Consider the following 24,106-nt stretch of genomic DNA (forward strand, 5'->3'; position numbering starts at 1 on the left):
GTCAGGACAAAGGAAACAAGCTGTCAGCAGATGTAAAACTTTATATCTCTCAATTCCATGTCCTTTTTATATCTTTGGATTGTCAGGAGAGAAGTACTACAAAATTACTACAATGAGTTCTACATAGGTAAAAAAGACGGGTAAAGAAGGAAATACACATCTGTCTTCACTTCTGATTTGAACCAAGAGGTGATTAGTTCTTGCTCCTCATCTTTAGCATTCTGATTCCTTTTCAACTGTATTTTCTCAAATAATTAAAGAGTTCTTCCAGACCCTCTAATTTCCAGAGATTTAGTATAATTGGTGATATTGTCTCAGAAGATTAGGCAGCCAAAGTGCTTTGACTTTTCAAAAGACAGAAATCCTTAAGAATATACACTCACCTACAGTATTACCAAACCTTTTTTTTTTGGTGTTACAGTACACCAGTACACCAAGGTACATGTCAACAACAAAACAAGAATTTTCAGGTCTGACTAGCTTGCCTTGGTTGTGCTCCTATTTGTGCTTTCTCCCATTGGAATACTGAGAAATGTTGAAAAACAAGTGTTAATAATCCTATAGTGAGTTCCCACAAATCCTCCCTTCCTTGCTATCTACCCACAAGGATAGCTTGGGGACTAACCAGAGAGCAGCTGAGCTTTGCAGCATGCAGATGTACTCAAAAATTTAGTGACACACCCTCTGGAGTGCAACAGCAGAACACAGAACTATGAACATGGCTTTAGAAAGTGTCTCCGAACATCTCCTGCTAAGTCAACCCAGATGCTTGGGCCCCAGGGGCAATTATTCCAGTTTATGCTGTAGTCCAAATATGTCACACATCCCATTTGAAAAGGGACCTTCAATTCCTAAGTGATGTCAGAGTAATAGTAGCTTTAAGAGCTCAGCCTGCTTGCTTTTGCCCAAATGTAGAAGAATTTCTGTAGATGCATGAATGATGAAATGCTATTTTAGTCAGGGAAAGTGACAATATCAATGTATTGCTTCTAATGTATGAGTTCTATTTAAAAATTTTTATAAAATAAGGTAGCTTGGAACATTTTTTTCTTCTGTCATTTCTTTTAAATCTCCTACTTCTGAAAAGGTGCACAGCAGATGCACCACATTAGAATATTAACTGGAAATTACACTTATTTTATGAATCTCTGGCTGTTGTACCCCCTGAATTAAGGGAGCTAATAGAATTTTTCCTAGTGATTTATGAATCTTCCTGTGAGAACTCAAATAGCAGAGCTCCCTACTAATAACAAATTTGGCCACATTTGTAAGGATATGGATACCAGAAAAGCCTCAACTAAGAATACAAATATTCTCTCTCTCCCCAAGCCCTAACACAATGGACAACAATGGAGAAAAGAGGGAAGAATGAAATGATGTGAAATGTCTCCAAGTGTCAGAGGGGGACTGGCTAGGGACAGGTATTTCTCATTTATTTATTTGGTTATTTAATCCAGTGAGCACTAACACATACATTTGGTAGTGAAAATACCATCTGTAGTTTCTAGTTGCTTCTTGGGACAATTTAGATGACTTTTGTTTTTCCTGCATAAACATAAGAGCTGCATCCAGTTAAAACTTCACACAGCACAGGCTGATAGGAGTACAGAAAGAATATGGGTTAATAACCATTGTGTCTTGATCATCCCTAATGAAGTACTTATGAATTCACCAGAAAACAATACTTAAAAAAATGTGGCACATATGTACAAAGGACTTTATTTTCTCAGTCAAAATAAACAAATCATGTTAAGAATGTAAGCACTTTTTGATCTTTGAACTCCCATGTTGGGAATACTATTTCTCAGATGCTATTTTAACACTATGGCTTTGCTGTAGAGCAAAATGGTAAGTTTGCTATAAATTTTCCCATATGTTATTATGTGGGTGTGAAAGTAAACTTCCTGAATCTGGGGAGGTGAAAGAGTTACCTCACAGCTCATTTTCTTTCTTAAAATATCTCTGAGTAACTGAATATCCTCATTTGTTTTCTGTTAGGGCCTCCAAGGTACTGAGGAAGGAGCCCTGGGAGGTGGTATGGGATGTGAAGTGTAGGAATTCATTCAGTTTCCCCATTATTTATATAATGAGAAAGCCAGGATCACTGAAATAAGCTAAGAAGATTGCCACTCAAACCACACGCTACTTGCTAACAAATTGGCACTGAGCCCCAAAAGAAAAACTGTGATGAAGCAAAGCAGAATCATGTCTCCTTTTTAATGCTACCTGGAAAAAGCGTATCTTATCTGTTTTCCTTTTTTTTTTTTTTTTTTTTTTTTTTTGTTCAATTTTCCATCTAAAGACTATGACAATATATCTGAATTTATTACTGTGTCCAGTTCTTGAAATTTATTTTTAATGTACTTGAAAACACATATCTGGCCAGAGGTTTCTAAAATAGCCTTTCAGCCTTCCCACCAATATTCAAGTTATTATATTACCCGTAGTACATTGGAGAAGCCATAGTAATAAATATATAATTTAGTGGGGACTTTCTAAATGGTTTTTCCTATGTGACCTTTTCTTAAACTCAGTTCCTCTTCTTTTCATCCCTCCTGAAAAACAAACATGAAGTGGCAAGAAAGAATTTGGTACAAAGTAGTTGAATAACATTATCATCCAGAGTACTGGCTATTTTCAAGACCTGTTATTTTGTATTTTGCTGTTTTCCATCTTTTTCTCTACAAGTCAGCTCTGGTTGTGTCTGAAAATTACACACTGGAAATGTTATCCATCTAAAAACTAACAAAAAGGGAAGGAGAAGCTATAGAAAACTTAACAAATCCACCCCACTCTGTTCTCTATTAAGGCCTTTTTTTTTGGGTCATGTGGAAAACAAATCTAAATTCATATTATGGAAAAATGGGATTTGTGTCCTTGTATGAATATTTACATCCCTTCATGCATCAAGGAAATGAGCTGCATCATGGTACTGTTGTTCCCAACCATGCCATGGGATCACTCCCTTTTTCAAGAGGGTTGATAAGGCTCACAGCTCTGTCCTCATTGCCTCCCCTTCTAAATAATAGGCTTGCTGCTAAGAAGTTTCCCTTGCACAGAGATTTTTTTAAAACAAAATGAAAACTGATGCTGAAGAGTTTGTATTTTCCATGCAGTATTTGTTTTGTTGAGCATCAGCATTAATGTCATCTGCAATAGTATATTTCCATTGTTTATATGTCAACAGGGTGTGATTTTGTAATTTGCTCTTTTATACTGAGAATCAGGGTTTTTCAATACCATTTTTAGTGTGTAGCTCTTCTTAAAGGACTCAAGACAGACAAGCTGCTATTATCTCTGGAGCTCCCAATGCCAGTTACATCCTAAGTTAATGCAGGTGCTTTTGGGCTTTGTTTTTCCAACAAAATGGTGTCTGAGGGCTTAGGATTAGTAAGGAAAGTGGGAAGGGGGGAATAAGAGAAGACAAGGGTAGCAATGGGTTCTCTCTGGAGAATGCATTAAGAGGCAAGACAGTTCTGCAGGTTTGGCATATTATGGGTTTATATCATGGGAGAACAGCTCTCCTTTATAAATTACTGTCATGATAAGGGAAAACACATATCCTGCTCATCTATCCAAGGAATAATAGCCTACATCTGTTTTTTTCCCATAATTATCTTTCCAGATACACATCTCTGGCTACAAAATTGTGGGAATCAAATCAGCTGGGATAGATCATACCTTGGACCAGGTTCCTGAATGGAGGGAATCAACCTGAGGCCTTGGGAGGCAGGGTGCTGGGGGGATGCTGATGGAGTCATCCTAAAATAGGACTTGTTTCTATTTCTAATTCTCCATTGGTTCAGGACCTTAGACTTATAAGGTCAAAGCCCCTCTCCTGTGGTCACGATTGGATACCTGACCCCAGGTAACCCTATCTATTGCTGGGTTAACCATGCTCCCAGGCCTTTGGAAGTAGCCCCTTGGACCACGCAGTCTCTGTGTACATTAGAAGCTATCTTTGGGCACTCCATCGTACCCATCCCTATTTATTCGACCATGCTCAACCTGGCTGAACCAGATGAGAGGTCTCAGGACTCCACTGAGACACATAATGACTTGAAATGTACCCCAACTAGTCTCCATGTTCAAACATTTAAAATTCTTCATATTTGAATTAAGAAAACAGTAACAGAGACAAAAATAATTCTTATTTGGGTGTTAAAAAGGGATTAAAACCAAAATAATTATGTTCAAACTCCTACATGCAGAAGCCAGAGTAGTCATTATTCCCCATTGCTGAAGTGGGTGATGCTTTCAAGATCAGGCTCTTTGAGAACCACCATTGTGAAGACACTGGAAAAGAGGAGGAAGTGTTCTGTAGGCTCATTATCATAAAGCAAGCCCAAGTATGAGGCTTCTTTACTTTATTTCAATTCCCTTGCTTCTGTCAAGTCCATATATTTTATTGTGATTACACTTCTATAAAAGAAAATTTAAATTATGAGCCCACATACCTAAAACATCAGAAAGACTCTGGAAGGCAACAAAAAAGAAACTACTATATCATCATCACTTCTGAAGCTCTCCACACCACCCTTCTCTAACATGCCAATTTTTTCCCCTGTTCGGTATGAATTTTTCAGCCATCTAACTTCTTCTAGTCCTTCAGCCCTCTGGTATGAAGCAAACCCACAGGATCATACATGGTGCTTTTAAATCACAGATAATTTGACTTGGGAGGCAGGAATGTAGCACAGTGCTGAGGCGTTGTTATGGTACTGTCCTGTTCTGTCACTTGTTCCTGCTTTAACTTTCCAAATCATTCTCGGGATAGTATTTTGTAATGATATAAACTTGAAGCCATAAAAGCATGCTGAGGCCAGATCTTCCAGTGAGAAAAGTTCACAAGTAATTTGACTTCTTCTGCCCCAAAGTGTCTCTGAGGTAAATTAGGTTGCTATTCTCTTGGATTCACAGAGGTATGATGAGACCTTTTTTTTCCCTTTTCTTTTTTTCTTTTTTCTTTTTTTTTTTTCCCTTAAGAGATCAGGCATTCAGAGGTAAATGCTCTCCTTCTGGTTCTGTGAAGAGCTTTTACATTTCAGTGGTCATACCATTGTAATGTGTGAAACCAAGAGACCATCTGGTCCTCTATTTGGTCTCTGGTAATAGCCAGTACCAGATGCTTCAGAGGACAGAACTGCAATCTGCAGCTGAATAACTAGACAACAAGAGAAGGGTATTTTTAGCTCCTGTCAATTAGGGGCTCATTTATGCCTTATAAATTGAGCATTTTTTATTTCTTGTACTTTTTGTTATCCAATAATCTTAGTCTTTAAATTGTTCAGCACTATTTTGGTCTTGGATTCTAGAAATACTAATGATAGAAATACCAGTTTCTTATTCTTATCCTGTGTTACCTTTTTCAAGGATTTATTTCACCTTTATATGTGACAATAGTCACAGGATTCTATGTTTTATGATATAAAGGCAATAGCCATTGCAGATACGTTATCAGAAATAAAATAAATTCATTAATTCTTTTCAGTGACCATCCTGTACTTCAGCTTGGACATTGTGTTTCACCCTAGTTCATTGGGAATTTAGTTTTGTACTGATTAGAGTAGAAACTGGAAAAATTTTAAAAATACTAAAGCTGAATTTACAAGAAGCTGCTGTTTGAGTGGGCCTTCCTTTGATGCAGGCCAGACATAATATTGAATATTGTAATTCAAACTTATAATTCAGAATTATTGAGTCTAATTAGTACCTCAGATCACAAAGGCTTTGTTGATCACATTTGTGTCTAACTGCATGTTTCTATAGCCTTTGCCATAGCAAAGTGCCACCTTCAATAGTACCTCTTGGAGGTACTGCCGTACCAACTACTTAATTATAATTTCTAATTTGCAGGATTTTGCATTAAGTACAAACCGGGTTTATTTCAGACTGCTATTTCCAACTAATGTGTTACAGTGTGCTGTTGTAAGCAAGGCAGTGGGGTGTTCTCAGTCAGAAGTGATTTGTATATTTTATGTTGGTTTTTTTTTTAAGTTTTTAATCATATAGTTTGTTGTCCCTTTCATGCCAGAATGGTGAACATTTTTATCTTGTAATATGAAATTTGATGCACTGGTTGTCTCAGATATGAAAGACTGAAAAAGAACTTGGAGCTGAGTCTGTGTATTGCACCCAGGTGATGGAGAGTCAGAGCTGTGTAGCCCAACAAACCAAAGGGTTATTCCATGCCCTGTGACATCATCTGCAGCAATAAAAGCTGAGAGAAAGAAGGAAAGCGGATGTTTGGAGTCTGTCTTCCCAAGTAACCTTTATGGGTAATAAACTTGGCTGAACACCTGCCTCCTGCTGGAAAGTACTGAATTAATTCCTTATTTTGCTTTGATTTTATGTATAGCTTTTGTTTTCTCTGCTGAGCTGTCTATCTGAAGCCAGGATTTTCTTCCCCTTTGCCTATCCCATTCCTTTCCCCCATCCCACCACAGGGGAGCAAATGAGTGATTGTGTGGGACTTAGCTTCCTGCTGGGGTTACTCCCCAACAAATATTTAAAAACTCAAGTATCCATCCCAAACAGATATTGACCTCTTGGATTACATTTTAATACTACTAACAGACTCCCAAATTACAGAGGTCTTTCAGACCATTTCTCAGATGCTTAGATCTTAGATGCCTTTTTCTACCTTTGTTGTGCTATAAATTTTTCTTTTTTCATTTTGCTATTCACAAAAAGATCTAACAATGAAAATGATGGCTTTGGTTTTTTGTTAAAGGATTATCAGATAAAGAAAGGTTCGCAAATCAGATCTGCCATCTATCCAGAAAATGATGGTGAAGAATTAATTCATATATGGGAAGAGCATGCAGTAGAACATGATTTCACTTCAAAGTGCACAGAATCAGCACATTTATGACAGATTTACTTTGCAGCTACTTCAGAGAACACGATATAAAAAACAATCTGATGCATGAATTGAGAAATAGTGCAAAACGCATTGAAAGTTAACTGCAACACTATGAGGTGTCATTTTGTCCAGTTTTTAGGAAACTTAAAGATGTCAAACAGCTGTGAAGTCTCTGATGCTTCATGGCTGAGTCACAATTGATTTGGATTCATATGGAACCATGTATATACACAGATGAAAAATTAATGTGCGCTCTAGAAAATCATCAGTTTTTTGGACAGGCTTAATGTACAATCTGCTGTATTGGTATGGATGCAAATTTAGCAGGTTTGAAAGGCTTGCGGTGTACAAGGGTAGGTGCAGATTGGTTCCTGGATAATTAAACATGCAAATGCACCCTCAGCTCAATTAGAAGGTAGTGTTTAGGTGCAGTTCTTTCAAGCCCTGCATAACATGGGCATTTCAGAGTATGTCATCTGTTAGAAGTCATCCAGATTACACAGAAATACTAAAGAAATTCGCTGTTTTACTAAAGAAATTAGCTGTTTTACTAAAGACAAAGTTGCCATTGTTTTCAGCTAATTCTGGTGAAAATGCATCAGCAATTTTTACAAATCACTGCAAGTAGTAGAGGGGAGGGGAAGAAATGGATAGAAAATAATCTTTCCAGAATGAATATTTACTGTGGCATAAAAAGACATTGATTCTCACTGTGATTAACTTCAAGGAATCCTTTGACAGTAAAAAAGCCAATGACAAATTGGCACAGGGAAGGAATGAATGAAAGGAATGGGTTTTCAATATACACGTAACCTAAAGCATGGCCTCAAGTCACCAGATGGCTCAAGGGATTAGCAATGCTATATAGTCTTTTCACCTTCTCCCGTTCCCTCCCCTTCAAGCAACAGGTTCAAATGTTCAAGTAAGCAGCATAAGAATCCAGACAGACACAATTTAATGATCTTTATCTACAACAGGCAGTGTAGTGAAAGTACTACTGCCTAGTAGTGTTACCTCTGTGAGAATAATTATATGCTGGGGATGTGTAAATGTTTCTTTGTTTTCATTGGGGCTAAATTGAAATCTTCCCTTTGAAATGTTTCAGTTTATTTTCACGCCCTTTCAAAAACTTCATTAGGTTTACAGTAATTTTGTAAACTTTGAAAAGAAGCATCATTTAGAAAAGAAAACAGTACAGTTTAAAACCTGTTACAAATCACACAATTGTTTGCTTCAGTTAGGAAAGATCAGATTTGAACTATAAATTTGTGACACAGAAGTAATATGATTCTGATTCTTAATTTTCAATATAGTGTTCTGTCAGAGCCATTTTGATGGATTTCGCTTCCATTCGTACTGTTTTCTTAGGGGAACACATGCACATACTGTAAAAGTATGATCATGACTGTTAGTAAATGAAAATCCTTTAGGAAATCTCAGTAAACTACACACTACTTTAGACAGCTTTTTATTTAAGACATCATATGACAAATTGTGGGGTAAAAGCTGTCGAGAAGTTATCTTTTTCTTTATGTTTGTAGTGCTTACTTAGTAGATAAATAAAGTACTTTAATCCTTTTAATGAAAACTAGAGGCTATGTTTCAACAGCATGAAAATCAGTAACCAAAATCACTGAGCATGTTCTATATTTAAGTTAACAGTAATGAACAAAGTGAAAAACAAAAAAGACCAAAACAAAAAACAAACAGCTAATGATGGAGAAAAAGGTAAGGCAAAAAGCCACTGAGGTTTGTGTATAAATGTATCCCTGGATATTGTACCATTTATTCTTGTGTGACACTCCTTTAATTTAAAAAATATGTGTCTAACTTGAATTTTAGGCTGTTCATACTTGGCTAACATTTAGTGACAGAACTAAATTACTTTCTTTTTTCAATAGAAGTAACAGTTTGCCTTCTGCAAGACAAATGCAGAAGAAGAAGAAGAAGAAGAAAATAGTTGAATTTAATGACCTAATTTTTTGCTGCAGATTTTATAAAACTCTACTTTTCTCCTTTTGCTCAGTTACTTGTTTCTGATGCCTATTTTTGCAGCTAGCTGCAGTACAGTGTATGATTTATACTTCAGATTCTAAAACATTTATTTTCTTAAATGTTCAGGCAAGTTCTTTGTTTTATATCAAAGTATATTTTGTAAATCTTGACCTTTCAAGATGATATATTGGCCCCACTGACATCACTGGCAAGGCTGTTTTGGACTTGAAAAGAGGGCAGGTTACTCTCAAGGATGCTGTTTTGCTGAGGCTGCAATGCTCCTAGGGAGCTCCTATACTCAGATTAGATCCATATTGTCTGGGATTTCACTCTATGCTTTTTTTCTAGTACATGCTGATGGTACCTCCCCAATAACAGTACCTATTCATCAGCTGTGCTGTGATATTTTGGTACACCAGTACATGTAAAGGACAAAGTCTGAGCTGTAGATTCTTATTGGCTCTATTAAGTCACAACCTAATACAGTTCAATTTATGACTTAGTGCAATTTACTGCCATCCTTCTTTTCCACCAAGGATGTAAGTGGTGTGATTGCATATTACAGAGCATACAAACATTAGTTTGAGATGGGCACAGACTGGCAAATCTCCAAAATTTGTGGGAGCCTTTGACAGTCCCGTCCTACTTAACCACTGCACATATTCTCTAGAGTCAAGGTCCTTCTCTTATCTTGTACTATATAGGAACATGGAGAGCAAGGAAGAGGACTTCTCTGTCCTTTGCTCCTTTGTATTTAGGCTGTCCCATTTATATTAAAAGAAAACAGAGAAGACAGGAAGGCTCAACTTGAACAACAGTCCCTGATTCTGCTAGGACCTTACAATAAATAATTTCTTTGTGCATAAAGAAATCATTAGATTAAATTTCCTCATGGAAGAGAAGTTAAAAACAATGTGACAGCCATCACTGAGCAAGTTCAATACTGAATAAGCAAATCTTTTGCTCAGATTCTCTTTACTTATATGGTCTTGCCATTATCATGATAACTAATGAACCTAGAAGAAAAGCACCAGGAAAATAAATAATGTAATGTAAGCTAATCTTGAATACAGTTTGGCTTCTGGAAGCAGGAATGTCAGACTGAAGTGAATGTTAAACAAAGTCTGCACAGCAAATCACCAAGCACTACACAAGTTCACAGCAATTCAGCTGAGAATAAGGGTTTACACCTCAATAATCCTCTTCTGAGACTCTTTTTCAGGTTTTTCACATTTTGTCTTTATCTCATTTTCTGCTATTTAATAGTTCATAAGTAGCAGACTATCTTATTTTTTATTTTAGAATTTTTCTTTGTAATCTTCCTTGGAACTTGCTGGATTTTTTCTCTATTATATATCCAGAGTATCATGATATCAACATGCCACTTATAGCATGAATTTCAGTACACTTGCAAACTTAACAGTTTTATGGTGCAATTACTGTGGCGTATTTGGCAGACATACGAGCCTGCATTTCTTATTTGGGCAAAACTTCTGTAAGTTTATGAGTTAATCAGCAGAGACAAATCATGCTGACATTGAATGCGTAAAGTTTGCTGTGTGTTTATATATTGCTTCATAAAACTTGATCACACACCAGTACACTGAGAGTGGTCAGCTTTAGGAGAATTTTTAGCATCTCCCACTTTCCCTGGTTATCATGGGCTTCTTCTGACTCTCTGAAATACATGTGTCATTTTATATCAGCTCAAGTTTCAATTCAAATAACAAGGGGGGATAAATCTGTTGGTCTTCAATCATTTTAGCCTCGTATGTTTGTTTCTGTGAAGTGTCTTCTGTATAAAGTGATGTTCAGTTTGAAAGTTGCAGAACTGGTATCTTAACAGAAATTTTCTTTAGTCACAGTATTTCTACATGAACTGTTTATTGAAGTGCAGAATGTACAGCTATGGGCTCTAACCATGGACAACAAAATGTAAGACATAAATGCTTTTTTGTAAAATACACATTTTAGTCCTTCTCTGAGTGCTGTCAGCACTGTTTAAAAATATCTGAGGCACAAAATTTGTTTTAAAGGAAAAACTTCTTAAAAATGTTTGACAAGATACAGTCTTTCAGTTGAAAGACTGTAAAGTTTGGCTCCCCAAGTTCAGTGTCAATATCCTCAGTGCTAGTCTTATTTTGAAAATGGGGAGTTTTGGACAATTTTAAAGCTGTTCTCAGATTACAATAAAATACAACCCAGACTAGAAATGTGCATGTTATTGTTAGCCAGTTTCAGCTCTGTCAGCTCTGGCCTCATAAAATAAATTTGAAACTGCAGCTTTCCAGCAGAAAAGCTCTCAGACCGCTCACTGTTCAGGGCCATGTGAGATAAAATGGAGGTGGGAGGAACACCCTTTTCAGAGGTGGGCACAGGCCATGTAAACAGATGTGGCTGGGCTGAATGGCGGCATTGTTCCCTGCCTGCCCTCCCTCCCTCCCTCCCTCCCAGCAGGGACCCGGCACAAATCCCACTCCCAAGATGAGAGCCTAAAATCTGCCTGTTACAATTCAAGAAACCCAGAGTGCACTGAAGTTTTAAGTCTGTCAAATACCACACTTACTCACCTCCCCAGAGTCATTCCAGAGGCATTCCTGAGCAGTTTATAGGAGTTTTTTTCCCAACAACATGGCAGAATTAATTTTAAACAGACACTTTCATGTTTTTTTTTTTTCAGTGCAACTTTTACATTTCATAATTCATTATAGTTTATTTTTGAAAGCTGTCTGTAACATGTGATGAACATATAAAGAGTATCTTCAATATATGCATATATATTCAGTTCAATAGCTTTATATTAAGTGCATTCCAAGAAGGAATACTCAGGAGATATTACAAACATATTTTATGTAATTACATATGTTAAAGTAAAATCCTCTAAACTAAACTTCTAAGCTGATTGTAGGGACACAATTCAACAGAGTTGATAGAAGTTTATCTTTTAGCCTCCATGCCGCTGCTGAGTTTCTCTACACATGTTCATGGATTTATTTCACTTGGGAGCTGGTTTTGTGGAATACTTGTAAAGGTCACATATATGAGCATTTGGAAGCTTGCCCAGGTTGCTTTAAGTAACTCCAGGGACAGAGAGCTGTGTGATTTCAGAGGCCTTTGTAGGGAAGAGGCAGAAACAGTAACTTAATTCTAGTTTAAAGAGTTTAACTAGACTTCATTTAATGGAGATAAAACAGCACAGTTGTCCCCATTATGTTCAGAAACTGAAGCTATAAATGAAATAAATGAAACTTATAAACTGAAGTTATTCATGGAATATTTAAGTTCAGTAACGTGTTATTCATTAAATACATGCTGTTGCATTCTGCTGCACAGGAGTGGTGGTTTTCCCTCCCCCCTTGTATTGACAGAAGTTTGTAATCCATGTATTTCAGATTTGTAAATTCTATCATTGTGCCAACTGTGTGCGTGAAGGTTATGAATGCATTTTAAGCATGTCTGTGAAATGAAGCACTCTAAACATCACCAGAACAGAAAATTAGAATGTGAAACAGAAGAAAGAGGGTAAAGGAAAATATGTTTTGTAAGTGCCAGTTTGCATTTCTTTCATAGTCAAAAATTAATTGTAATTCCTCTGTAACAGTTCAAAGGGCACACATTGTCATAGGTCCAGTTAATTTTCTGACCCCAGAGTAATTTTTTGTATCAGTAGTGGCTTGAGGAAGCAAAATGAACCCAACAGTGTGCTTTAAACAGTATTTCAGGGTCACCCTGCCAGCATTCAATTTGCAGTTCTGCTGTAAATCTGCTACCATAGGCAATGTACAGAAGTGTGCTCAATCCCTTTTCTGGCGGGGATAGGATTCACTTGTTTATTTTTTGACACACTATTAGAGTCTAGTTTGGTGTGGCTATTTTTTCCTTTCAGTACTATGATTTTATCTCAAAAATAGTGATAGGGAATAAATAAGGTGGTCTGATTTAATTTCTTGTTCTGCCACACACTCTGATTTTGTGTCCTATTTATTAATAGATCTAATAGGATTTTTGCATGAAACCAAAGAAAGGGAGGGAGGAAGGGATGACCTGCAGAGAGAGCTGGTGCCTTTCTCAATCCAAAAGCAGTGTCAGGTCTATCAGCCTTCTTTTTAGTCCTCCCTGACAGAGCTAGAGGCATTTCTCTATATGTGAGTGTGTCTCATGCATTCATGAGGCTTTTTGACACCACAGCCTCTTTTGTTATGAGATGGATCATAGCTCTCCCCTTCTCCCAGCTACCATATGGTGCGGTGGAAAGGGGCTTTCAAAGGGAGAGCTGGACTGAGGAGCTGAGGCAGGGAGAAGAAAGTGATCCAACTGCAGCAGTTGAGATTGATTTATTTTCACAGTGAAGGAGGCAAGTTACTATGACTGGTGGAGAGAGGGGGTTGTCTTGGAATAGAAAACTGTCTCCAGAGCAGGCACTCCCAGGCAGTTGGGATCATAGCCATGTTGTGCTTGTTCTCTAGGTACAGAGCTTGAAAATAAGCATATGCATTTTTATTATCTTAATGCTGTCTGAGAAAAGCTGAGAAAGTCTTATAGCTCCTGTGCCTTGGCACAGGATCTCAGCTGCCTCAGCCTGGCTTAGATTTTACATTTCTCTGAGACTGAAATCTCTCTGCCCTACCATATGTGCATAACTTCCAAGCTTTAGTCTGAAAATGTTAGAAGATTCCAAAAAATATTTGTCTTCACCATGGTGTTTGGAGTAGGACTGTTTAAAGGAAAACACTGAATGATAAATTCTTCTCTATGTTCAGTGAGTGAAAGTGTACTAAAATCAACAGAGTTTTTCAGACTTATAAGTCATTACCTTGTTTTATCAAGGTGACTTACTCTATTAAAAAAGAATAAACTGACTCAAATTTACTATGTGCCTTTTTTCCTGTCTTTTACTTCATTCAGCTTCAAAAGGAAGTCTGTTTCACAACTGCCTGCAGCCACTTTGACTTCCATATTTGGTGACCAAATATTTCAACTTAAAAAGAAAAACAAAAATTATGCATGTGTGTCTTAATCAAAATAATTATTGAGACTTCTTAAATTGTGTGGCAAATCAGACTTCGATCTTGATGTCAGTATAGATCAGAAAAATACATGTAAGGACACGCTTCACAAAATTTAGAAAAAGTTCCGATAAAACTGATTGGAATTGTGGTTTTTATTCCCAGAAGAATTATTTGAATATCCCTGTGGGACTGAATTAAATTATGCTGAATACACAGGAAGGGAAATAACTATATTACTTGGAAATTTTGAAATGTTTTGTTCTAAATACATTTAAGGTCATTTTGTGTCTCCTTAACTGCTTCAGGAAAGTTATGGAAATTACAGTTCAAGGCACATGGGAGAGGACAGGGAAGATCAAAGATAGAGACCATTTCTACAGGAAGGGAGGATACATGGATGGAAGAGGCAATGAGAGGGATGTGGAGCAAGTTTAAAAAAATCGTGCTTGGCACAGTAGTTAGGGAGCCCATTATTTACTATTTCTCAAGTAAGTGACTGGAAGACACCCAACACAAATTTAAAATAAAAGTTTTGAAATGAATCAAGTAAACTCATCTATTAATGCATGTTTAAATTGAAGCTTTCATTGCTACTGTAAATTCTGAAGGCAAAAAGTATAGATGGGTTTAAACAGATTCATTTGAAGAAGAATAAAGTCAATATTACAGTACCTTAGATGAAAACTGTAGCTCAAGAAGTCCTAGAAATGCTGCATTTTTGGGAACTGAAACAACATGTCAAAAGAAGCAATTAAATTCTAATTTTCTTGTATTGTTTTACCTCTTCTATTGATGACTGCAAAAGCCCAAATGTATATGAAGTTAATATTTTATCTGCCCCAGTACAATTTTTCTTTTGTTCTTATAAAATATTTATCAATTCCAGTAAGCCAGGCTCTCTCATTACTTCGTTTATCCAGATGGGTATCATTCATATGTTTAATTCTGTAGTTCACTTTTGAGGTTTAACTGGAGATAAGATATTGAAGCATCTTGGAGATATATCAGACAAGCAAAGTTGTGTCAAAGGGGACTACTCCAGTCCGCATCCCATGAGACAATAAGGGAAGCTCAAGTGGTTTCTTATGGATGCTAACTATGAGCAAAAGCAGGGAGCACAGTGTCTGTGGAAAAGCAGGTCACAAAGTGGCCTGGGAAATCATAGGGAGGAATTAAAACAATCCTCACAGACAGAAAACAGCCTTGCAGGTGTTGTTTGTCTGTTCCTTGTTTTCTTGCAAGAGAAGGTCAAGGGGTGGTGTACCCCACTGACCAGTGATGGTGATGTGTTAGTTTACTAACCAATAAGAGTTTTACCTTTCTGTACTTTCACATATTGGTCTATAAAAGAAGATCTGAGATAATAAACCTTGAGCAACTCACAAGAGAGTCCGTGTCGTTCTTCTCACTGTTCCCAATAGAGTGACAGTTTCTTAAAGTGACTAAACAAAATACTATTGTAAAAAATTAACTGTTTGACTTGGATTTGATATAAGATTACATTTAAAACTGACAAATTTGGTTTTAATACAAAAAATTGAATTACAGCTTTTGTTACAGGTAAATATCATATAAATGTTGGTGTTTCCATTTCCCAAACTGTACTGCTTGTTTGTTTATTGACTATTGCAGATGGCAACAGAGCTGTTAGGACAGATCACACAGGTCCACTGAAACACTGTAATACTTGGTGTAGAGAAACAAGATTGTCCTTTCACACTATTCCCTGGTCAGAGGAGGTGAAGAAATGCCAGTCTGAATTCTATTGGCTTGGATTCAGCAATACCTTTGAGTAAGAGTCAGCAAAGCTTAAGTGATGGTGCCACACACAGATCTCATGGAGAAGATGTGCAAGGGATCACATTCCCCTTTGATGCACATGTCAGCCCTTGAGAAAAGTAGAACGAGATGAATAAAATCACTTCACCAAGATTATTTCTGAGAATTTTTGAATGAGTCATCCAAGTTTCACATCTTTCAGAATTTAAATTGTCTATATAATTGTGATTTTCTTTCTGCAAATAAAAACATACGCAAATGGTTGAAGGAAAGGAAAATAGTATTTTTGTAAGTGGTGGTCACAAAAGAACTATTTTGTTACTTGTTATTGAAGTTTTTTCTGTCAAGTGAAAAGACATTGCCATTGCTAATCATCTTAAAAAATACTGCTACTTTTTGAAAAATGAAAAGCAGCATTTGAGCTAAATTCTAACTCTGCACAATAAATCAGTGTTAGTCACAAGTATTAATTTTTTGTAGCTAATTTTACAGTATGAAGAGAAAGACAATTTTATACAAAAGAACAGAGAGATAAGTAACTTTTTTTCTTCTTTTATTACTATTATTGTCATTGTTTTGATTAATGTTTTTGAAGAAATGCTCTGCTGGGTGAGACTGGTGGCCTAGCTTCCAGGAATGTTATAGGGAAGAACATGTGAGCCTTTGTACCTCTAAAAGTCCAGCCCAGCATTGTGGTACTATCTGGTTTAGGACTAGGCAGGCATGTACCCCTTTTTAATCTATTTGATGATCTTTTGACCATGAGTTTATCTAATCCTTAACCTGCTGATACCTCTAGACAGGAAATTGGAAATATCAATAACTTATGTGAAAGAGTACGTTCTTATAATGTTTAAATCAATGTTTTACAATGCAAAGGAAACCGTTTATTAAAACACACCATTTAATATGTTTTATGCGATCAAAGAATTTGGCCAAATAGCTCTGGGTTTCCACATAAGATTTAAACCAACTAGCATAATTGGTGATATTCAAATAGACAGATTTACAATTTTTTAGGACATAATATATATAGCTATGAGTTTGCCTCAATAATGCCAAGCACAATAAAACAAACCAAAAATGAAGTGTTTGTAAGTTTAATAGAAGAGACTTGAAGTACTTAGCACCTTGCTATATTCTAAGTGAACTGCTTATGCACTACCATATGGTCATGACACCCAAGTGAAGTGAAATGTTCTTAACAAGGTCAAGCAAATTATTTAAGAGTTTGATTTTCATAAGGATGCGGTCTCAAGTATAGAATAGGAGAATGAATACAAATTGCAATTCCTTTAGACAGATGTTCCTAAAATTACTGTCTATGTATTATATTTGGGCTACACAGTAAAACTTCCTTATACTTGTAGGCAGAAAAGGAGCTAGAGTCTTGGTGCTTCAAGGGTAAAGCATGTTAATTCATGAAATATTTCAGCAGCCTCACAATATTCCCAGTGTGCCTTGCTTGTGAATCTGTATTGCAAACCAACAATAACTGTATTGCAGTTATATATATATATATTGCAGGGGTAATTTTGCCCAGTTTTTGAAAAAGGATGCCAAAGCATCTAAGATATCTTGCTTCAGGTACCACAGGTACAGAGAATCCTAAGACCATGTGATCTGCACAAATATTTATCCCTGCATAAAGATATGACATCTATCTTGATTTTCACTGAGTACAGAGTTTTAGAAAATCATTTGACAGGACATTAGACAAGCATTGCTCTACTCAGGCATCTCAGTGCATGATTCTGAGTAGCACAGAGGTGTCAAAATGCATTTGATTTCAGTTGCTGTTATTCATACACGGTTTTGACAATGAAAACATTATTATATCAGATTTATTCAAGTATCATAATTAGGCATCTCATCACTTTACAAAAATTATGGTCTGTCAACAAAAGCAATGACAGCAAGAATTATGTGATATCTGTAGAAAGAGATGCATATTTTATATTTAAACATAATGTAATATACTTAGAACCTGTGGTACATACTGTTTTGCTTTTTTTTAGAGAAGTTAACTGAGAGAACTCATATCTTGAGAGCCTTGCAGCCTCCAGGTAGGTCATTGCTACAGTTTGGAAATGGCATTGTTCTTGAGTCTTTCTCATTGAGGTTTCTCCTTGATGATACTCAGAGGAAACAACTACTCAGAAAGGACTAGGCAGCTTCTATTTTATCAGAGAAACCTTTAAAAGCTATGACTAACAGTACTGAAAACTTACATTTGGAAATGCATACCCAACAAAGCTACAAGTTGTTTTTACATTGAATGGAAGAGTTTTTGGAACACTTAATGTATCACCTATTGCTACAAGTCCGCATTTTAGGAGCATTAATGCAGCAAGACTGAAGTAAATAGCTCAGATACTGCTTAGCTAAACTAATACAGTAAATTCCTGGGAGAGTAGTATCCCACAGCTTGACATTAGCTAATCCTATGCTTTTGAGGGAAAAAATATTTCTGGTTTTTACCCAAAATTTCCAATAGCCAGATTAATCCAGCTAAAAGGTATAGCAAACAATGTCTAAACTAGTACTGTTAAGAAATTATGCTTGTAAAGGCTGAGTAGAACTATGCTCACCAATAAAACAAATTGTTTAAATTTAAAATATATTAATTTTTGTTAGTAATTAAATAGATCAATAGAAGAAAAATGGAATGCTTAAAAGAATCTTAGGGATTCTTTAAGTCTATGTGGGAAATAAAACATTCTTATGCAAAAATTATTATTCCTGAGTTAAGGCATTATCAAAATGGAGTAATATAGGTTATCCTTGGTACTGAAGCAGAAGAAATCAGTAGAAATGATGGTGCTTGAAAACGGTTTAACTTTGAGTCATTCTTAAAAATAAATTTTCCTTTCTTTTTAAAACACTATATGGAACCAGCCAATTCCTTTCACTGGAAACTCTTGGGTTCTCAGCAGCTTTTGTTGAAAACAGCCTCTTACATGACTTTACTAATTTAAATTACAAAATTTTGCTATGTACAGATTTTCATAAGCATTGTAGTGTTGCAGTTAATAAAACAAAAAAGAAAAAAAAAAAAAGAAAAAAAAAAAAAGAGAAAAGACAGTATCTTTGTTCCTTGTATCTGAAAATGACCAATGCTTTTACTCACAAAATATCTTCAAAGAAAATGATACTGGTTTTGTCCACAGCATTGCACATGCTGAGATAGGTGGTATCCTGTACTGTCTGAGCTGGGAAGGAAAAAAAATATGGAAGGAGTACCTTTCATAATGCCCAATAAATGTTGCTGCATTAAATAATTACTTTGTGTCCAGCTTCATTACTCATTCTGCTCACTGCATCATATTTCATTGATCTCTTACAAGCTGGAAGTGTACTTTGGTTTGTTATCAAAGTTAAACTTTCTGCCAGATGTTTTCTGCTACATTCTGGAAAAAACACCAAACCTCAAACATAAGTCTTGTCATTTTTGTCCCCAAGTTGAGCATGGGTCATTGGCATACATTTCTACAGCATTCAAAGATGCTGCAGGTAATTCCTTAAACAAAACCAAACATAAGCAGAGGCTATATTTCACAGAGAGTTGTAAAGTCAAACAAATAAGACCCCATTTCATTATCAAATACAGTGCAGTAAGTACACTCAGCCTCTGAACAGAAACACATTTCTTCTGGTATTTCAACCCTTGAAGAATCCCTGTGGCCAAATAAAGTAAGATGAAAAAATCCCCTCTAATGAGAAGCAGGATATTATCCTGTTCATCTCTTTTATGGTGTCACATGCCTTCTGATGATAAAGCTGGATCGTATAGCTCTTTCGTCACACAATAAGTAAGTAAACACTGAATCTCCCCTCTCCCTGTCCCTGCTCCTTCCTCTCTGACCCTCAGAGGAACTGTGCAAAGAGCAAAAGAAAGGGAAAAAAGATGACTTACATGTACTAGGATTTAGCTTCTGGCAAGAGACATTGTAAGGAATTCATTTCCTGGCACATAATTTACATTTCCAGTCCTCCCTCCCACTCCTTTTCTTTCTCCCACCCTTCCCCCCTGCTCCCCTTCCAAGCTGTCTTCTCTTTCTGCAGTGCTTGCTGCAACTTCCTGCCGTATGTTTGCTTTCTATTTTCATATCCATGGGAAAGGAATCTGCTCTAGCACAAGGCTGCTATCCTGCCTGTGCCCATGCTGGTGGTCACTGCCACTTTTAGCTTAGGCCACAGGCATTTGGACTCCTTTAAGTGATGGTGAAACCATCCAGCAAATGACAGTCGTTAAATTTTAGCAGAGTCAGCTGGAAAAATTTTCTCTTCTCTCTGAGGTTTTTACTTTTTGCTAGCAAGCTCCAGACAAAATAAAATAATTTTCAATTTTAAAAATTTAATCTAAATCCTGGTTTAGTGTTTTATTTTTTGGGGAAAAGAGTTATATCCCTCTTGCTCATTAAAGGGCTCTCTGTTGTGTATCTTTGATGCAGCTTTGGGCAGCTCTGCTACTTTGATCCTCTTAGAAACAGGCTCATTACAGCATCCACCTCACAGAGTAACACTTCAAAGCGTTGCAAAGGACAAAGAGAGGAATTTAGAAACAGAGCCAAGTGGCTCTCAAGTATCTTGACTAAATTAACTTAGTATTACGTGTTACTGGCCCAGTTGCAATTTTGAGAGGAGGAAACAAAGCAGTAAGTCTATGTGCTTCTTTCATGCATTTTATATCAAACTAATAAATATGCTTAAAATCTTCTAGGACACTGCCACAGCATCTGCTAAACAAAGCAGATACCACAGATGTTGTATCAAAGGTAGCAGTTGCTCTGGAGATGCTAAAAAGGCAGATTGATGTTGTTAATGGATTGATTAATTTATATTGTTCAGAATGATAGTTATTATTAATCAACCAGTGAGATTAACAGAGGAAATAGGCAGTTCTCAAAATCAATATCTCCAGAACCAGCAGTAACCACATTCATCTTCAACACTTTCAGATCTATCCTTGCTGTAATGATTAGCATTATGGGTCATTCTCCAGCCTAAATTTATTACTTCTGACATGTTTGACTTAGTATATCAGTCAGGACTGTAACAATATACTATTTTCACTATGTGCTTTCAGCACAAATTGCAGTGCAATGCTATAAACACAAGCTTCTTAAGCAGTCTTGTCCAGTGAAGGTACAACATTAATTAGAAAGCTCAGCCATATTCTGAGTGTCACAGTCATGCTCCCTAGCAGTAGTGGCCAAATCAGTGTAGCCCTAGTGGGTGACTGTGGGTTGTGGGCATTTTACATTGCCATAATCCCTGCCATGAGAAAGGTTCTTACTTTTGAAATATCAGGTGACTCTGGTTTAGGTGGTAATGATTCCTAGCATGAACTCTTTGCATAAAGTGCTGTAAATAAAAAGCAGGTGCCGTTCATTACAGACTTTGGAAAGCTCTGTGTTGGTCTCAGTCAAAGACATCAGAAAGACTTGAAAGTTACTATTTTATTATTTATTTTATTTTATTTTATTCTGCCTTTTGAATCCTTTACCTGAAAGTTTTTCTGAACATATCAGAGTACCATTTTCTGAGATCCCACTGAAATAATCTAATCCTGTCAATACTTTGCTAGGCTTGAGACATAATTAATTTAGAAAATTCTCCTTTAACTAATGTATGTTTTACAGTACTGAGTGTTGCAATGCAAGTTGTGCTTCTGCTTTGAAAGTGTAGTAAGAGTGGAATAAACAGAAAAAAATCACCAGGAAGCCTGCACCTTTTAGGTTCCAGGATGGAGGGTACAGATGGCTGCCATTTATGAGGGCTAGACCAGGTTCATTATATGTTTTATTGCCTCAGAAGAACAGTCATAGTACCTTGCTCACACATATTTCTACTCTATCTTCCTAGCAGTCCTTAAGACGCACTTACGTGTCTCCCTGAACCATTAATTTCCCTCTTGAAAAGAGTTATCAGTAAATATAATCAATGAACTATGATTTTTAGGGAAATAAAAAAGAGATAATGCTTTATAAACTTTTCATAATATACAAAATTTCTTTGAAAACAATCATACTTTATAAACATTTGGTCTGCCCACATGTATTCCTTTGTGAGGTATGAACTCAGTGCTAATATAGCTCTTTGTCTTGATTCAACAGGACTCCCAGGAGTCTTCTGGGAAAACAGAGAAAGAGAACAACTTGAATAGGTCTCTAACATGGATGAATTTTAAGTAGAACATATGAGGACCAATAATAAAGCTGGTAATTGGCTTATATAATTGACTTCACTTAATGAGGAATCTACTTCCCAGCCAGTCCAGCCCATATCAGCTTACCCAAATGAATGATATGATGACTGCCTGCTTCAATTTTTATGAATGATTTGTTCTCTGCTGTTACATTGTTAAACTGGAGATTAAGTATCTCTTTCATTTCCTCGTCAATATGTCCCAGAGCTGAAGCATTCTCCTGGAGGTTACTGTAGGCTAGAGATAGAGAGTTGCTGCTGCTTTGGACGCGGGAGAGCTTCATGCTGTCCTGGACATGGAGTCTCAGCATGATACTTTATTCTTTATTTTCTCTTTATTTTAAGCCACATTCAAGTTGGCCTAATTTCTGATTTATCATAGCCTTCCATCCAGAAGTCCACTTAACTTTTGCACTTCAATGATAAGTCTGGAGAATCCACTTGACACAGGCAGAACCCATGCTTGAGGTTAGGAGTGTATGACTAACTCCTAAGGAGTGTAAGTTAAGAGTGCAGACACCTGCAGTGTGACTTATGTCTTCATATGTGTGTAATTCATGATCATGCATGCTGGGTAAACAAGAAATCCTAGTTTTGTCCATGTCAGGTTTGCTTTGAACATTGATACCTGCTCTGTCTGGAACATAAGGCATTTGTATAAAGAGACTAATGTTTTGCAATATAGCAGAAATGTGTACTGCATGCTGCATGAACTCTGGGATCAACTCCTCCCTTCAGAAAGTGGTCTTTAGGTAAAGTAGAATTTTGCTGTTTTTACTGAACCTGATCTCCAAAGCAATTTCCCAAAGCAAAGATCAGGTTATAAAGCAGTTTCCTAAAAATTTCCCACTCACTACCCAGAGAGCTTTTGGGCCCTGTCAGCAAATCCCAACAGCAGTATTTTCTCCACCAGCATATCAGTGACAGAGCCAAATGGTGACAAATAGAGTCCCCTCATAAATGCAGTTATTCCTCACTCTTTCATTCACATTTCTGTTGGCACGGGGATGTTGCCAACATTGTGATTTTGAAATAGCAGGCCACTAACGCAGTGGTTGTTATAACCTTCTTTTATGTAGACAGGTATTTATTTCCCTGTTTGTGCTAAGCAAAGCAGGAAACCTTGAGATATTTTAAAATATTCTTCCACTTGTGAACCGACCTTTGCCATTTCTGCCTCTAAACTTATAGTGTCTTTATCACCAATAAACTCAGAAGTATTTGAAGAGAATACTTGCTGACTGACAATTTGCCTTCAGGAAATAAACTGCTGTAACTAAGCTCTGGAAAAAGCTCTTTTGGGGCAATGGGAGGTTTACTGTCCTGATGTTGTGCATACTCTCCTGAGGGTGATTCTTTCCAAGTTATATCCTGCTCTAAATTTCTCACCATTTTTAACACAGTTGATCTTTAGGCAATGAAATATTGGTTTCTATTCACATCTGAGTTCTTTTCAGTTCTTTCCCCCAAAGTCGATCCTAATCCATAATTTAGTTTCTTTTTAGTATCTGCTTCAGGCATATCTTTATGCAGAAGTAGACTGAATTTTACACAGCATACCCAATGGGACATCCATGCCCAGCATGTGAGGAAACCCAAATTTTACTGATAATTTTAGTTGGCTCATAATGTTTAACATCTCTCTGCCATGTTCAGACAAATAACATTTTCCTTGGAAATACTACAGTTCGTATTTTACTATCTATTTCATTCTCTTACTTCTCTATTTCACTGTTGACTGAAGAAGATCCTAGTAGGACAAATCATTTAGTGTTTTAAAACCTGCTTACTAGAAATCCCAGTTTAGTTCTTGCATAATTTATTCTATTCTATTTTGAGATATGTATCAGTCTCTGTAACAGATATAAAACCACCGAGTAGTAACTTATATCACATAATTCACAAATTCCGTGATTTACTTGGAATCTAGATCACATGTGAGTTTTTAAAAACTATTCTACTTCCAGCTGCTGTGCTTTGGACAGCTTTCCTTACCCTTTAGTCCCTCTTCTAAAGATGTAACAGCTTTACTAGTGAAGCACCCTTAGCAGCACTATGAATGGAATGTCATCCTTCTACAACACATATTTCTATTTTTAAAGCAACTTAATACTTCCTTATAAAGCAAAATCAAGTCCTGACACATTTCTTAAAATTGTGACAAGTCTCTTGGAGACTGTTGCCTAACTACATTCTTCAGTTCATAATAAGTTTCTCTCTCAAAATCTTTGGTTTATCATCTTATGCA

General features: G+C 36.5%; 1 long non-coding RNA gene across 2 annotated transcripts in view; it reads right to left on the minus strand.

The window, feature by feature from the left end:
- LOC111928963 (uncharacterized) overlaps nt 1-19,630 on the minus strand; it is a 38,858-nt gene extending 19,228 nt beyond the window's left edge. Inside the window, exons 1-4 of one of the 2 annotated variants that reach the window (XR_002864406.2) lie at nt 19,565-19,630; nt 18,779-18,860; nt 14,542-14,594; nt 10,728-11,972 (exon numbers count right to left, since the gene is read on the minus strand). This is a non-coding gene — a long non-coding RNA (uncharacterized LOC111928963). Of the gene's footprint in view, nt 1-10,727; nt 11,973-14,541; nt 14,595-18,778; nt 18,861-19,564 lie in introns of those variants that run through there. The other variant, XR_015287166.1, reaches the window with a different exon arrangement.
- Nucleotides 19,631-24,106: the final 4,476 nt, after the last annotated feature.

Source organism: Cyanistes caeruleus, chromosome 5 (genome assembly GCF_971803275.1).
Source record: "Cyanistes caeruleus chromosome 5, bCyaCae1.hap1.1, whole genome shotgun sequence".
NCBI classification, from domain to species: domain Eukaryota; kingdom Metazoa; phylum Chordata; class Aves; order Passeriformes; family Paridae; genus Cyanistes; species Cyanistes caeruleus.